General features: G+C 38.1%; 1 protein-coding gene across 2 annotated transcripts in view; it reads left to right on the top strand.

Moving 5' to 3' along the window:
- Eif4e (eukaryotic translation initiation factor 4E) overlaps positions 1–14,697 on the top strand; it is a 47,985-nt gene that overhangs the window by 787 nt on the left and 32,501 nt on the right. The gene's annotated exons all lie outside the window — the stretch shown is intronic.

The following is a 14,697-nucleotide window of genomic DNA, read 5'->3' as shown; positions in this document are numbered from 1 at the left end:
GCGAGGAAGTGCGGGTGGGGAGGGAGCCCCGGGACGGGCTGAGAAGCGTGCGGAGTCCGGGCAAGGTGGTGGTGGCGGTCGCGAGAGGGGACCACTTTGTCTTCGCCCCTCCATGCTGGGGACTGGGCTGTCATGGAGGAGGGAAGGGGAGGAGCGAGGCCTGCTCTGGCGGCTGTGGGTCTGTCTGCCGGCCGGACCTGCTGCGCTTCGTCTGTGCTGGGTTCCATTCATTCATCCTTTCCGCGTGGCGCGCCCTCCTCCATGCGCACATTCTTGGTTCCCTCGTGTCTTTAGCTAAGTCTGGAAGGTTTTCTTACAGATTATTGGCAATAGAAACTTAACATTTAAGGTAATTTTTTCATTAGATTTTTTTTTTTTCTATCCACCCATGCCGCAGGTTTTTCTCTCAATTTCGTCGCCATTTAAACTTAGTTGAAGCAAATGGATCTCAGGGCAGAAAGTTGGTAGTTTACAGCTAAGGCAGAAGTTATTTCTGCACTGGCCCACAGGAACTTTTGGACCTTCCTTGCAGTTTTTGGAATGTCACACCTATGTGACAATGTTCCAGGTGTATAATAAGAATATATTAGCAACCCCAAAAAAACCTTTGACGCTGGAGCCAATTGGTAATAGTTTATCAGTTTGCTTTGAAATTTTGAAAGACTTATACCAACAATAAAGAAAGCTGTAGATTACAAAACATTTTATTACATTAATGTAAACTATTATTATTTTTATTTCCGGAATTTAAAGCAGCTTTTCTTCTTGATTGCTTGCGCTTTATTTTCACAAATTTTCATTTATGTTCCCAGGAATTTGGTTGACTATAAAACTGTCTCAAATTGCTAATAAAATTAACCGACTTTAGGGCCAGGGATTTAGCTCAGCGGTTCCACCACCTACCTCCAAATTGTAAGGACCCGAGTTCGATCCCCGGTAGCCCCACCAATCAACCGACTTTAAAACAAATGTTACATAATAGGGAAGGATGAATTTAAATTTAAAACCCTTTTGACACGTTGTGTCCGCTTTTGATTTCAGAGAGCGTTATAGCTGGCAGTTGAGGCAAAGTAAAAACATCTAGACAGTAAATAAAATGTAATGTATTCTGTGATGTTTCTGTAATATTTAGGTCCTTTGGATTTTGCAAAGCTATGCAGTTTTCTTTCAGCAACAGACTAGAACTACAGAGTAGTGAAGGAGTATTTTGAGTCAGTAAATATTTATAGCCCTTGATATGGTTGGGATAGTGTAACAAGTGTTTAAGGTACAAAGGTATACAAAATGTGATTCAAGCTTGGTCGTTTCAACTGTTTTATTTATTTATTTTTGGTACCAGGTATCGAACGTGGGTCCTTGCACAAGCGGCGGAACCACTGAGTTAAATCCCTGGACTGATCGTTTAAACTCTTTAAGAAGCTTAATTCCCAGTGTTGTGGTCACTGATAGGATATTTGTTCTACTACTGACCCGAGGAGATTTGAATAGACATGAATTTAAATTTAGGGAGATGAGAATTCTAAAAACCTAAAATATGTGAAAGTAGAAACATACATTGAAACTGTGATTGGAAACGTGTGTAAAACAGTACTGAAGTGGAAAAATGCAAATTTTCCTGCATTAAATAATTGCACTGAAGTGAAGCCTGGAAGTACCTTTTAAAAGTCCCTGGTCATATTTAGGGAAAAAAGGGATCATTTTTGTTACATATACTGATACTCATTTTTTCTCTTTTTCAGAATTTGAGAATGTAGTCAGCAACAAGTCCCACCCTCAACTTGTAGTTTTTTATAAATTTTTCCACAGAAACTATGGGAACCTGAAGTTTAGGCACACTGTTCAGTAATTTTCTGTCAAATCATAACAAGACTAACTACTATTGTATTTCCCGAGTGTGGATTTAGCATTCTAAGCAACTAACTTTTTTTTGGGTACCAGGGATCAAACTCTAGATCTTGCACTTAGAGACAAGCACAGTGGCAATTGAGCTAAATCCCCAGCCCAGCAACTAACTTTTTTAAAAAAGTGACCTTTTAAGCCAGATGTGGTGGCTTGTGCCTGTAATCCCAGCACCCTGGAGGCTGAAGCAGGAGAATCATAGGCTAGCTTGGACAATTTAAGTGAGTTCAAGGCCAGCCTGAATTAGATAGCAAGCCCCAGTCTAAAACACAACAAAGCAAAACAAAAATAAAATGACCTTTTAAGCACAACTTGTTTGTAACAGACTTGTTTTGTTTTGTGGTACTGGGAATTGAACGCTGTGTCTTCTCACTGACCTATATGTCCAGTCCCTTTTATTTTGAAGAAGGGTCTTGCTCAGTCTTCAGGTTGCTCAGGTTGCCCTTGAACTTGAAATCTTCTGAGATCAGCATCCAGAGTGCTAGGATTTCAAGTCTGTGCCATCAGGCCCAGCAGTAACAGCTATCTTTAATGTAATTTTTCTTTTTCTTTTTTCTCTTTCTCTCATGTGATTTTGGGGACCGCACCTATGGCCTCACATGTGCTAGGCAAGTGCTGTGCTACTGAGCTACATACCAGGCCTATTTTTGGGGTGTTTTTTTTTTTTTGAGACAGGGTCTCACTATGTAGTTGAGACTGACCTAGAACTATGTAGCCCAGGCTGCTCTCGAACTCACAATGATCCTCTTGTCTCAGCCTCCCGAGTGCTGGGATCACAGGCGTGCGCCATCACCGTGCCTGGCTCCCAGGCCTATTTTAAAATTTTATTCTGAGATAAAATCTTGCTCATGCTGGCTTCCAACTTGGGATCCTCCTTGCTCAGCCTCTTAGATAGTAGGGGTTACAGATGTGCATCATTAAATTCAGCAGCTCTTTCTTGTTTGTTTTCTGATGAAGTCTTGCTATGAAGCCCAGGCTGGCCTTGAACTCTTCTTGATCCTCCTACTTATTAAATATAGCACTTATACATACGTTTGTTGAATTCTTACAGCAGCCCTACGAGGTAGTTGGTATTCCAATATTTATTATTTATTTCACAGAGGAGGGGATCAAGACACCGAAATTAATTTTTTTGTTTTATTTTGTTTTGTTTGAGATGGGGTCTCACTGTTTAGTTGAGACTGACCTGGAACTCACTGTGTAGCTCAGGCTGGTCTCGAACTCACAGCGATCCTCCTGCCTCAGCCTCCCGAGTGCTGGGGTTACAGGTGTGCACCTCCACACCCAGCTCGAAATTAATTTTGTATGATTAACTTGCCCCAAGATCACATAGCTAATTGGTAGTGGGGTGAAATTCAAACTAAAGCAGCTGACTTCTCTTTCTAGTGTGTATTGTGCTTTTCTTGGGTGATTTCAGAAAGGGACAGTTTTTTATGAACTCATAGGCATCTTGCTACAGCTGTAAAATAATGTGTAGATATTTTTAGGCACTGTTACAGTATCATTCTGAATAGCGAAAGTATTGAATTGTAAGGAAATAGGATCTCAGTTTCTGAGTTTGAGGACTAAACAGCGCAGTTAACAGTAGTCCTTGGTATATAAGAGGATTGGTTCCAGGACCCCTGCAGGTCCCAAAGTCTGGCATGTCCAAATCTATTACATGTAATGATGATGTAGTAGTATTTGCCTATTAATCTATGCACATCATCCTGTAGGTTGAAGCCTTCTTTAAATTGCTTATACTATAATACCTAGTTCAACACAAATGCTATGTAAATAGTTATTCTATATTATTTAAAGAATAATGAGAAGGAAAAAATGTCTATTCATGTTCAATACAGATATTTTTTATTCCCAAATATTTCCCTATGAGCTTGGTTGAATTTCAGTACAAGCCTCTAGATAGGGAAGGCTGACTACTAATCAGATTTAGTAACTGGTTTAGAACTAGGTAAATTTCTAAAGCAAATAGCTACTTCCCTTCTGGTTTCTTATGTGATTTGCCAGTCAAATTATTTTGCTAGCAAAAAATTCCTGTAATTTTTTTTTAAAATTTGCAAATATGGAATTTAAGCTCCCTAAGTGTTTTTAATACTTTTAGTGAAAGGTTTGGCAATGTATGACAGTAGTTTTAGGAAAATTTCAACTAGAATGAACATATCCATGTGTTTAATGTATTTTAAGTTTGTTACTATCATGTGCCATGCAGAGATGTCATTCTGCCTTGCTTATTGGGGTGATAAAGATAAAGATTTAAAAGTACTAAGTTCTTAGTTTGCTAAGAATTTCTTCCACCTGGGCAATTTAATAAGCTATTGTTTCAAAATAAAAGGAGCTAGGGATGTAGCTCAATGTGAAAGCCTGGATTTAATCTCCAGTAGTGAGGGTGGAGGGTAATTCATGGGGCAGTAGTCTATGTAGCCACAATGCAAGGCATGAACATTTGCTATTTTAATTTGTGTTTGTTTTCTATTGAATAAATGAATATTTTATAGGTAAGGAATTCATTTAGGCAAATACTTTTGTTTTTATTTTTAACCAGGGTCTCATTATATATCCAGGCTGGCCAGACTCATTATGTAGTGCAGGCAAGTCTTGAACTTGTGACCCTTCTGCCTCAGCCTTCCAAGTGCCACTAAGCCCAGCAATCTTTTTTTCCTGTGAACATCTCACAGTACTAAGTGAAAGCTAGAACTGAAACTCAGGTCTCAAGATTTTATTGTGTTCAAGGAAAAAAAAAAAGAATTCAAAATAAAATAAAAGTGTCCAATTCTATTCTTTTTTTGGTACGAGATCTAACTTGGTCCCTTGTGCTTGAGAGGCAGGTGGCGGAAAGAACCACTGAGCCAAATCCCTGGCCCTCTTTTTCTTTTTTAGTGCTGGGATTATAGGCGTGTGCCACCAATCCCACCTCCTTTTTTTTGGTTTTTGAGGCTGGCTCTGAACTCATGTAGCCCTGGCTGGCCTCAATCTCAGCAATCCTCCTGCCTCAGCCTCCTGATTACTGGGATTATAGGTGTGTGCCACCACGCCCAGCTTCCCTAGTATTTCTTGTGTAGCATTATGTCTCATCAAACTGCTTTCTTGTTTTTTCTGATAGTGTATACTAAATAGTATGGTTTTAACATAATTCTGTATTGATCAACATAACACTTCCAAATATATCCTGCATAAATACTTTTACTTTGTTTTTCCTTATGGTGTTGGAGATTGAACTCATAGTCTTTGCACTGAGCTATATCTCCAGCTCAATTTGTTTTAAATTTTGAGTGAGACAAGTCTTGCTAAGTTGCCCAGGCTTGCCTTAAATTTATGATCCTCTTCCTCAGCCTTTCAGAGTGCTGGGATTTTATTAAGATACCTGGCTTAATAACTTTTACTTTATTTATACAAAAGGCAGTATATTTGTGTGGTAGATTATTTTGACAACAAAATAGCTTTCAAAATTAAAGACTATACTGATCAAGTAAAATACTTCTGCAACTATAATTAACAAGTTACATTTTTTTAGCAGCCTCCATCAAAGAATGAAATGTTTATATATGTGGAGATAAAGTACAAGTTATGTTTCAAGTTATTTTCCATCCTAGTAACTCAACTATTTTTTTATATTTCATCATATTGTCCCCCCCCCTTCTGATTTCCATCTTAATTATTCACTTGTTTTTTAACACTACTCTTCATGGTAGTTTTCAGCAGTGTATTTAGATGACGTGCAAGGAAAGGAGGGTATTGCCACTGTTGGATAAGAAATTATTATGAGAAGATAATTTCAATACAACTTCTGGTTTATAGTTTAGCTTTAGTTTCTACAGTTTCTGTTAAGAGTTCTTCCTGGGGAAACCAGCAAAATCATGAGCATGCACTGGGAGACGTGCAGTGCTACAGTTTTTATCTGGCTGGGCTGTGGTGTGGGCTGGGCAAAGAGCATTCAGTAGGAGGGAAGCCTGTGTGAGTAGACTGCTCTGCATTTTAAGATTAAGTCCTACTCTTTTTTTCCAGGGAGGAAGCTGGACACTCAAGAGAAAAATACACTGCCAAACTAAGTTACATAAGTATAGATTAAAAGCTGCACCATATACTCTGTAGATTTTGGTGCTATTCATTTTTTAAATGTATTTTTTGTGTTTCTGAGGATGGGACCCTTGGCATTACACGTGGTAGGCAAGAGCTCAAACACTAAGCTCTTTGTGTTTTCCAGAAAAGATGGAATAATAGGCACATTGGTTATAACAGCCATCAAATCACATTGCTTTGGGAACATTTACTTGAATCATGTTGTCCAGTCTAGACTGTTGATCTTTATATCTGGTACATGTTTTTTCTCATTATCTGATGTCTGTGTTGCACCTCACAATTGACTGTGCCCATTGTCTTCCTCTTACTTGATTTGTCTTACTTTAGTGGATAACATCTCCAGTGCTTTTTAAAGGAAAGGTACATGGGATGTAAAAGATTTTGAAACTTTGAGAAACTGAATCCCCTCCACCCGCAACTGGTACCAGGAATCAAATACAGGGCATTGTACTTGACAGGCAGGTGCAGCACCACTGAGCTACATCCCTGGCCCAAGAGACTGAATATTAATCAGTATCATACCTATATGGGCTGCATAGAATTTTCTTTGGAAATTTGAAGTCATTGTTCTGTAGTTGATTTCTATTATAACTGTTAAGTCTGAAATTATTCTGATGGCCTTTTTGTTTTTTAATGTCAGTAGTCTCCATTGCCTAGAAATTTGTAGCTTCTTTCCTTGTCATCATTTCACAGTGACAAACCTTAGTATGAGTCCCATTTCATCTTCCATTGTTCTGGATACTTAACTTTTTAGTTTTTAAAAAATTTCTTTATTTCTGATTCTTAGATAATCCTTTATTTTCCTTTGTACTTAGCTAGTTTGGTATTCCACTGTACCACTGTTGATAATATTTGTGATGTCATAAGTATAGCGCCAACCACTATTGCAACCCACATTGACAGTCTTGTCACAAGTAATAGTTCCACTGTGTTTAATGTTTTCTTATTTCTGGCTCTTGGCCATTCCTTAAGGACTTCAGTAATCTGGGTCAGTTTCACTGTAATCCTTAGGTCATTCAGGCAACTGCTTGCCTTGATGTCATCACTTGTTAACATTCTTTTCTAATGGAGACAGACCTTAGGACAGGGAGCTGACTTTGCCACCTGTTCACCTTGGGTTTGGGACTTTAATCTTGAGGTAGACCTTGGGCACTGTGGTAGAGGTGGCTGAAGTGGGGTGAACCTGGATTCAGGACAACCAAAGAAAGTTGTAATTTGCCTGCCTCCAAGCTAAAGAAAGACAAAAGGCTGGACTTTTTTTTTTTTTTTTTCCTGGAAAAGAAAGGTAGGCTTTTAATAACTGTTGTTATAGCCAGGTTGTCATGCGGTTATAAAGTGGTTAGAAATTTCTGAAAGGGAATTGTTAAAAAAAAAAACAGGCGCTCATCTTAAATAATATCTAGTATTCCATTGGACTTTTAAATATGGTGTCTTATACCCCTCACTTCTGACAGATATATTGGTATATTTTTCTTTCATCTTTTGTTCTTCTCTTTGAAAAATTTGGATTATTCTTCTTTCCTCCTCCTCCTCACCTCAAACCTAGTTCCAAGACATTTCATGTTTCCCAGCCTTTTGTGTCTTATTTTTAATTTCCAGGAGTTATCTCAACCCTTCCCTCCTCTTCCTCATTGTTCCCTCTCTTGTCTTCTCAGTCTTCAGTTTTATATCTTTCTGTAATTGTTTTGCACACAAAATTATGATTTAGGCCTTTGAGGTTTTTTGCGTGCGCGCGCTTGTGTGTGTGTATTGAAAGAAAATACTTAGTGGTGTATTTAAGTTATTCATAAAGATAACATTTATCATGGGGAATTTGAACCTGTTCATGATATATCTTGATGCTTTTTTTCCATCCCCCACCTCTGTTCCCTACTTACATACAAAAGCTTTGTTTCCATTTTTTCATTCTATTTTCTTTTTTCATGTCCCTTCTTTTCATCCCCTTCTCCCCTTCCCCTTCTCATTTGAATATTTCCTTCCCATTTCCTAGTATCTATATTACACATTTTAGTCCTTATTTCTACTTGATGTTTCTCACACCAGAGAAACAATGTGGTATTTAAATGTGTGTGTCCATTAACTTCACTTAAGAGTGTGGTCTCACAGTCCATCCATTAGCTATACATGCATGATGCTCATCCGTGTGGTGGAGTAGTACTCCATTGTATAAAAAAGAAACACATCTTCTTTATCCCTTTGTCAGTTTATGGTCATTTGGACTGTTTCCAAGATTTATAAACTAGTATAAACTGCTGCTATAAACATGGGTGTGTACATAACACTGTGGTATGATGCTTTAATTCTTTCAAGAAAATAGGTGGGTCAAACCTCTAATTTTAGTTTTTTGAGGAATCTCCACACTGATTCCACAGTGGGCACCAGTCTACTCCCACCAGCAGTGAACAAGGGTTCCTTTTCCCCACAGACCCTCCAGCATTTGTTATTGGTTAATTCCTGATGACAGCCATTCTTTCTGAAGTTGTTTCTCAGCATTATAGTTTGCACTTCTCAAATGACCAGTGATGTTGAACATTTTTTTCATATGTTTATTTGGTGTTTCTTCATCTGGAAAGTGTCTTTTCATTTCAGATGCCCATTTTTGAATTGGGTCTTTAAATTTGGGGCATCTGATTTTTTTTTTTAAGTTCTTTTATTTAGATAGTAGTCCTTTATCTGATGAATAGTTGGTAAAAAAAAAAAATTCCCACACTGTGGGTTGTCTCAGTCTGTTTTGGTTTCTCTTGCTGTGCAAAAGCCTTTTAATAAGGTAAGGTCCCAGTCGTTTATTATTTCTAATTTCCCTTGTGGATGGGCTTTGTTTGTGAAGTCTTTGTCTACTCCTATGTCCTCAAGTGTTCTACCTACTCTCTCGCAGCAGATTTAGTGTTTGTTTTAATATTTAGATCTTTGATCCATTTCGATTTTAGGTTAGTACATGGTGAAAGATAAGGGTCTGGTTTCAGTCTTCAGCAAGTGAAAAGTCAGTTTTTCAGCACCACTTATTAAAGAGGCTGTCTTCCAGTGAGGGTGTTTGTTTCCTTTGTCAAAGATAGGTTAGCTGACTGTCTGGAATTGTTTCTTTTCTCTTTGGCGGCGGGTGTGTGCTGGGGATTGAACTTGGGTCCTTGTGATTGTGAGGCAGTTGGTGGAATCACTGAACTAAATCCCTGGCCCTATCTGGAGTTGTTTCTGCATCTTCTTATCTGTTCCCTTGATCCTCAGGTCTGGTGCCCCACCTCAGTAGCTCTGTAGTATAATTTCAAGTCAGGGATTTTGATGCTCTGTGTATTGCCTTTGTTGTCCAAGTTTGCCTTTGCTATTCTAGGTCTTTTCTGGTTCCAAATGAAGTTTAGGATTTTGTCTAATTCTGTGAGATATGTTGGAATTTTGATTGAGATTGCATTAAATCTATGTAACAATTTTGGAAATTTGGCCATTTTCACTTTGGTGGTTCTTACCCAAATTGCAGAAAGGGATATCTTTTCATTTTCTGAAATCCTCTTCAATCTCCTTTTCCAGAATATTGTAGTTTTCAATTTAGAGGTTTTTTACTTTTTTCATTAGATTGAATACTAGGTATTTCATTTCTTTGGATGCTATTGTGAAAGGTGTTTCTGTAATTTCTGAGTTTATTATGTACATTGAAGGCTATCAATTTTTTAAGTGTTGATTTTGTATTCAGCTATGCTGAGTTTGGTTATTAAATCTATTAAAAATTTGGGAAGTCTTTTGGAGTTTTTGGGGTCTTTATATATAGAGTATCATGTCGTCTGCAAATAATGATAACTTATTTTTTTTCTTTCCTATCCTATTCTTTTATCTCATTCTCGTCTAATTGCTGTGGCTAATGTTTCCAGAATCCTTGTCTTATTCGCGATTTTAGAGTGAAAGCTTTCAGTTTTTATCCATTTAATATGATGTTGGCTGTTGGTATGTCATAAATGGCTTTTTCAAATTGAGATAATGACCGTTTATTCCAATTTTTGGTAGGATTTTTATCATGAATGGGTGTGGGATTTTGTCAGATGCTTTTTCTGTTACATCTATTGACATGATCATATAATTTCTGTCTTTGGCTATGTTAATATAGTGTATTACATTTACTGACTTGTTGAACCATCTCTGCATCCCTGGGATGAATCCATTGTAAGCTTCTTGCTGTTTTGCTGCATTGTTTGCAAGTTTGTTATTGAGGATTTTTGTGTCTGTGTTTACAGGGAGATTGGCCTCTAGTTCTCTTTTTTGGTTGGATCCTTCTCTGGTTTTGGTATCAGTGTTATGCTTGCTTCCAAGAATGAATTTGGGAGTCGTGTTTCCCTTTAGTTTCGTTTAAAAATTTGGAAAGTAGCAGCGTTAGACCTTCTCAAAATTTCTTGTAGAATTCAGCAGTATATCTTCTTGATTCAGTTTTAGTAATATAACTGGGAATCTGCCCATTTCTTTTGTGTTTTCCATCTTATTAGAATACATTTTACCAAAGTAGGTATTGATCTCCTGGATTTCTGCAGGATCTGTTATGATTTCACCCTTTTCATTCCTAATTGCAAGGATTTGAGTCTTTCCTTTTTTTGATAAGGTTAGCTAAGGCTTTGTCAATTTTATTTAATCTTTCAAAGAAGCAACTCTTCAATTCATTGATTCTTTGTATTTTCTTAGTCTCCTTTGCATAGTTTCAGCTGTGAGCTTTATAATTTCTTCCCTCGTATGAGCCACTATAAATTTCCTTTATAGGAATGCTTTCATTGTCTCTTACGTTTCTGTATGTTGCATTGGCATTGTCATCTAATTGTAGAAACTATCTAATTATTATTTTTTTTGTTTTGTTTTTTGAGACAGGCTTTCACTATGTAGTTGAGACTGACCTGGAACTCACTATGTAGCCCAGGCTGGTCTCGAACTCACAGCGATCCTCCTGCCTGCCTCAGCCTCCTGTGTGCTGGGCTTACAGGCATGCGCCACCACGCCTGGTCTCATTTATTCTTTAATTTCATTTGTGACCCATTGATTATTTAGGAGGGTGGAGATTTTGTGGTTTCTTTTGCCATTGATTTCCATTTTCATTGCACCAAGGTCTGATAAAATGCATGATGTGCTGGGCTTACAGGCATGTGCCACCACGCCTGGTCTCATTTATTCTTTAATTTCATTTGTGACCCATTGATTATTTAGGAGGGTGGAGATTTTGTGGTTTCTTTTGCCATTGATTTCCATTTTCATTGCACCAAGGTCTGATAAAATGCATGGGATAATTTCAGTTCCTTTGCATTTACTTAAGTATGTTCTGTGCCCTAGTATTTGGTCTGTTTTGGAGAAATCCCATGTGCAGCTCAGAAGAATGTGTATTCTGATGTTGAGGGATGGGACACTGTAGACATTTACTAAGTTCATTTGTTCAACAGTTTAGTTCAGTTGTACTATTTCATTGTTGATTTTTTTTTTTGTCTAGTTTTGTGACAGTGGGCTATTAAGGTCCCCCATTACAATTGTGCTAAGCCTTATTTGATTTTTCATGTGCATTAATATTTGTTTTATAGGGCCAGGGACTTAGTTCAGCGGTTTGGTGGCCTGCCTAGCAAGCGCAAAGACCCAAGTTCAAACCCTGCTACCAAAAAAAAAAACAAAACAAAAAAATATTTGTTTTATATAGTTGGATGCCTTGGTATTTGGTTCATACATATTTATGGTTGTTATCTCTTTCTCTTGTATTGGCTCCCTTTGTGAGGTAGGTTTTTGTTTGTTTGTTTGTTTGTACCAGGGATTGAACTCAGGACCTTGTACTTGTGAGGTAGGTGGTGGAACCACTGAGCTAAATCCCTAGCCCTGTACTAACCTTCTTTGTCTCACTTAATCAGTCTTGGCTTGAAATTCACTTTGTCTGCTACCCCTGCTTTTTTCTGGGTTCCTGTCGCTTGGAGTATTGTATTCCATCCTTTGACTTTCAGTCTTTGAATTTCTTTTTTAATTAAATGTGTTTCTTCTATGTAGTTTTATTGTTGGATCTTGGTTGTTGGTCCATTCTACCAATTTGTTTCTTAGGGGATGGTTCTGGGGATTGAACTTGGGACCTTCTGCTGCTTGCAAGGCAGGTGGCGGAACCACAGAGTTAAATTCCTGGCCCAGTTTGTTTCTTTTGGTTGGTGAATTGAAACAATTCACATTGATGGTTATAACTGGTAATGTATTGGCTTAACTCTGTCATATTGTTTTGCTGTTGTTGATTCCCTTCTTCTCTGTTTAATTTCTTGCTTTGCTTGGTGGATTCATTTTGTTGGGGTTCATGGCATTGTAAGCCTTGTTATCTTTTTCTAGAATGTCTTTTAGAACACTTTGGATTGCTAGTTTGGTGTTCATGAATTTCCTCAGGTGTTCTTTGTCATGGCAGTATCTTATTCATCACTTTTGTGGGGCACATCAATCTAGATTGGAGGTTTTTTTCCTGTAGGCCTTGAAGTACTTCACTTGTAGCTCTCCTTGACTAAAGGGTTTGTGTTGAAGTCTGCTGTGATTTTGATGGGCTTCCTTTATAGGTGACTTATTTCTTTTATCTCTCAGCTTTTAATATTCATCTTGTGTTGAATTTCTGGAACCTTGACATATATGTTTTGGGGAAAATTTTTTTGATATGGCTAATTGGAATTTTATATGCCTCACTTAGGTGTGTCAAATTCTTTTTCCCTATTTAGGAAATTTTATGCAATTGCCTCTGTGAATAGGGTTCTAATATCGTTTGCACTATCTCCTGGTTTTTCATTGACTCTGATCCGTCCTATGTTATTCTTCTTTGCATCATGTAGCAGCTGCTGGATTGATTTTGTGTGCATGTCTCTGGTCCCTTAAGACATCTTTCTTTTCATGATTGCTAACTTTAATCCTATCTTCTATATCTGATATTCTGTACTCACATTGGCTCATTCTGCTGTGTATGCTTTCAATGAAATTTTTAATTTTCCTGGATATCTTTTTGATTTTTTCATGGATTGTATTTCTTTCCTAAGCCAAGCATTCATGGTTTCCATCATTTTCCTGAGCTCCTCTTGTTTTTTTTTTTGTCTGTATCTGCTCTAGAGTTGCTAACCATGTCTCATTAAGCTCACCATCTCTGTAGTCATCTGAGAAATTATTTCTGCTTTGAATTTTTTTTTTTTTCCTAGAGTCTTATTCATCTGCTTTGTTACTTCCCTGTTAACCATTTCGGAGTCCAGGTTGTTGACCTTCAGATTGTTCTACTGCATTGGTTTGCCTTTGGTAAGCTGCACTGTAGGGAGGGGATTGCATCCTGTTTTAAGTTTGCCATTTTCTTTTTTCTTTTTTTTTTTAAAGTATAATTCTTGAGTTGATGCTTGTCAGCTTTTATGGCTAATAGCTTTATTGCCAGTATTCAGAACCCTTAGGAAATCACTTACTTCTCAGAGGTGTCTTTGAGGAATAGCTGGCTTTTGGGTTTTGAGTCTGTTTCAAGATCCTCCCGCAGTTTATTGGGAATGAGGATTTTCTGCCTGCTTGGCCCAGACCCTGGTTCTTTTGCACTGACCTAGAGAATTTTTTAAGACCCTTAGGCAGTCTCAATCTTCATATATCAGGAAGAACAACTGTTTAGCATAATTATGTCACCTTGACTAAAGTATTACAATCAGCAATAACTGTAGTGTCAAACAGACTAGAAAATGACAAACTGTGGTAACTATTAATTTTCTACCTCTAACCATATGAACTAGATTTGTGGTTATATAACGAAATCTAAAACGAACCAGAAAATTATATACAACAAACAAGCCTTCAAAATGGCAATTTTACCCTTAGGGAAAAAGATTTAAAAGGGATTAGAAGAGGAAAAAATAGAGGAATGGAAGAGATTAGAAGCAAGGCTGCAGGACAAAGGAAGATCTTCACAGTTTGGGGGGAAGGCCAGGGATTTAACTCAGTGGTTCCACCACCTGCCTTACAAGCAAAAGGTCCCCAGTTTGATCCCTGGTACCAAAAAACAAACAAACTTTGGGAAACTGGGGAAGACAGGAGAGAAGCAAAAATAAAACTAGAAACTGTGTTCACACTTATAAAAAGAACAATCAAGAAACAAGCAAAAATAAAAAAACAAAAAGGGGGAAAAAGAAAGTCCAATTCAAGGTATGTCTGTCGTCACTGGTAGAAAACATGGACAAACAAGAGTCCAGATCCAAGTTGAATAATCTCAGTAAGCCATCTGTAGCTTTGCCATGGGATAGTGGCTAACCCTAGCAAGCCTGCACCTTTGTTTTACTGAAGTTCAGGCTGGTTTCTGGCTGTGAGGCTAGAACCAGATTTGGTGAATCTGCAGTAGCTTTGTACCTTCCGCCAACTTGAACTTAGCATCCTTACCATGACCCTGGGAGCCACTAAATGGAGTTGGCTTTTAGCTATTCTGAGTTCCAACCTCAGTTGGGCCCTCTTCAAGATGGCTACCAGCCAATTGCCCTCCCCTGGGGGAATGTCTGAACCTGAATAACTCACTAGCTACTGCAGTGTGCTGCATCCGCTGCTCTGTTACCCTGGTGTGTCTCTCTGTGGAGGCCTCTGGGGTTGCCAGTAGTCACTGTGTATGTGCAGGTCTCTTCATTTTCCCTGTGGACTTCAGTTCTCACTTCAGATTCATCCTGGATCCCAGGGACCCATTTCCATTTTCTTCCTCCCGCTGTTATATTCCAGTGTCAACCCCAAATCTCAGAGGCTCTGTCTCTCCTGCTC

This window comes from Fukomys damarensis, unplaced genomic scaffold (genome assembly GCF_012274545.1).
Source record: "Fukomys damarensis isolate Sample0158 unplaced genomic scaffold, DMR_v1.0_HiC HiC_scaffold_32, whole genome shotgun sequence".
Lineage (NCBI taxonomy): Eukaryota > Metazoa > Chordata > Mammalia > Rodentia > Bathyergidae > Fukomys > Fukomys damarensis.
Note: the sequence above shows the minus strand (reverse complement) of the source record. Positions and strands in the feature narration are given on the sequence as shown.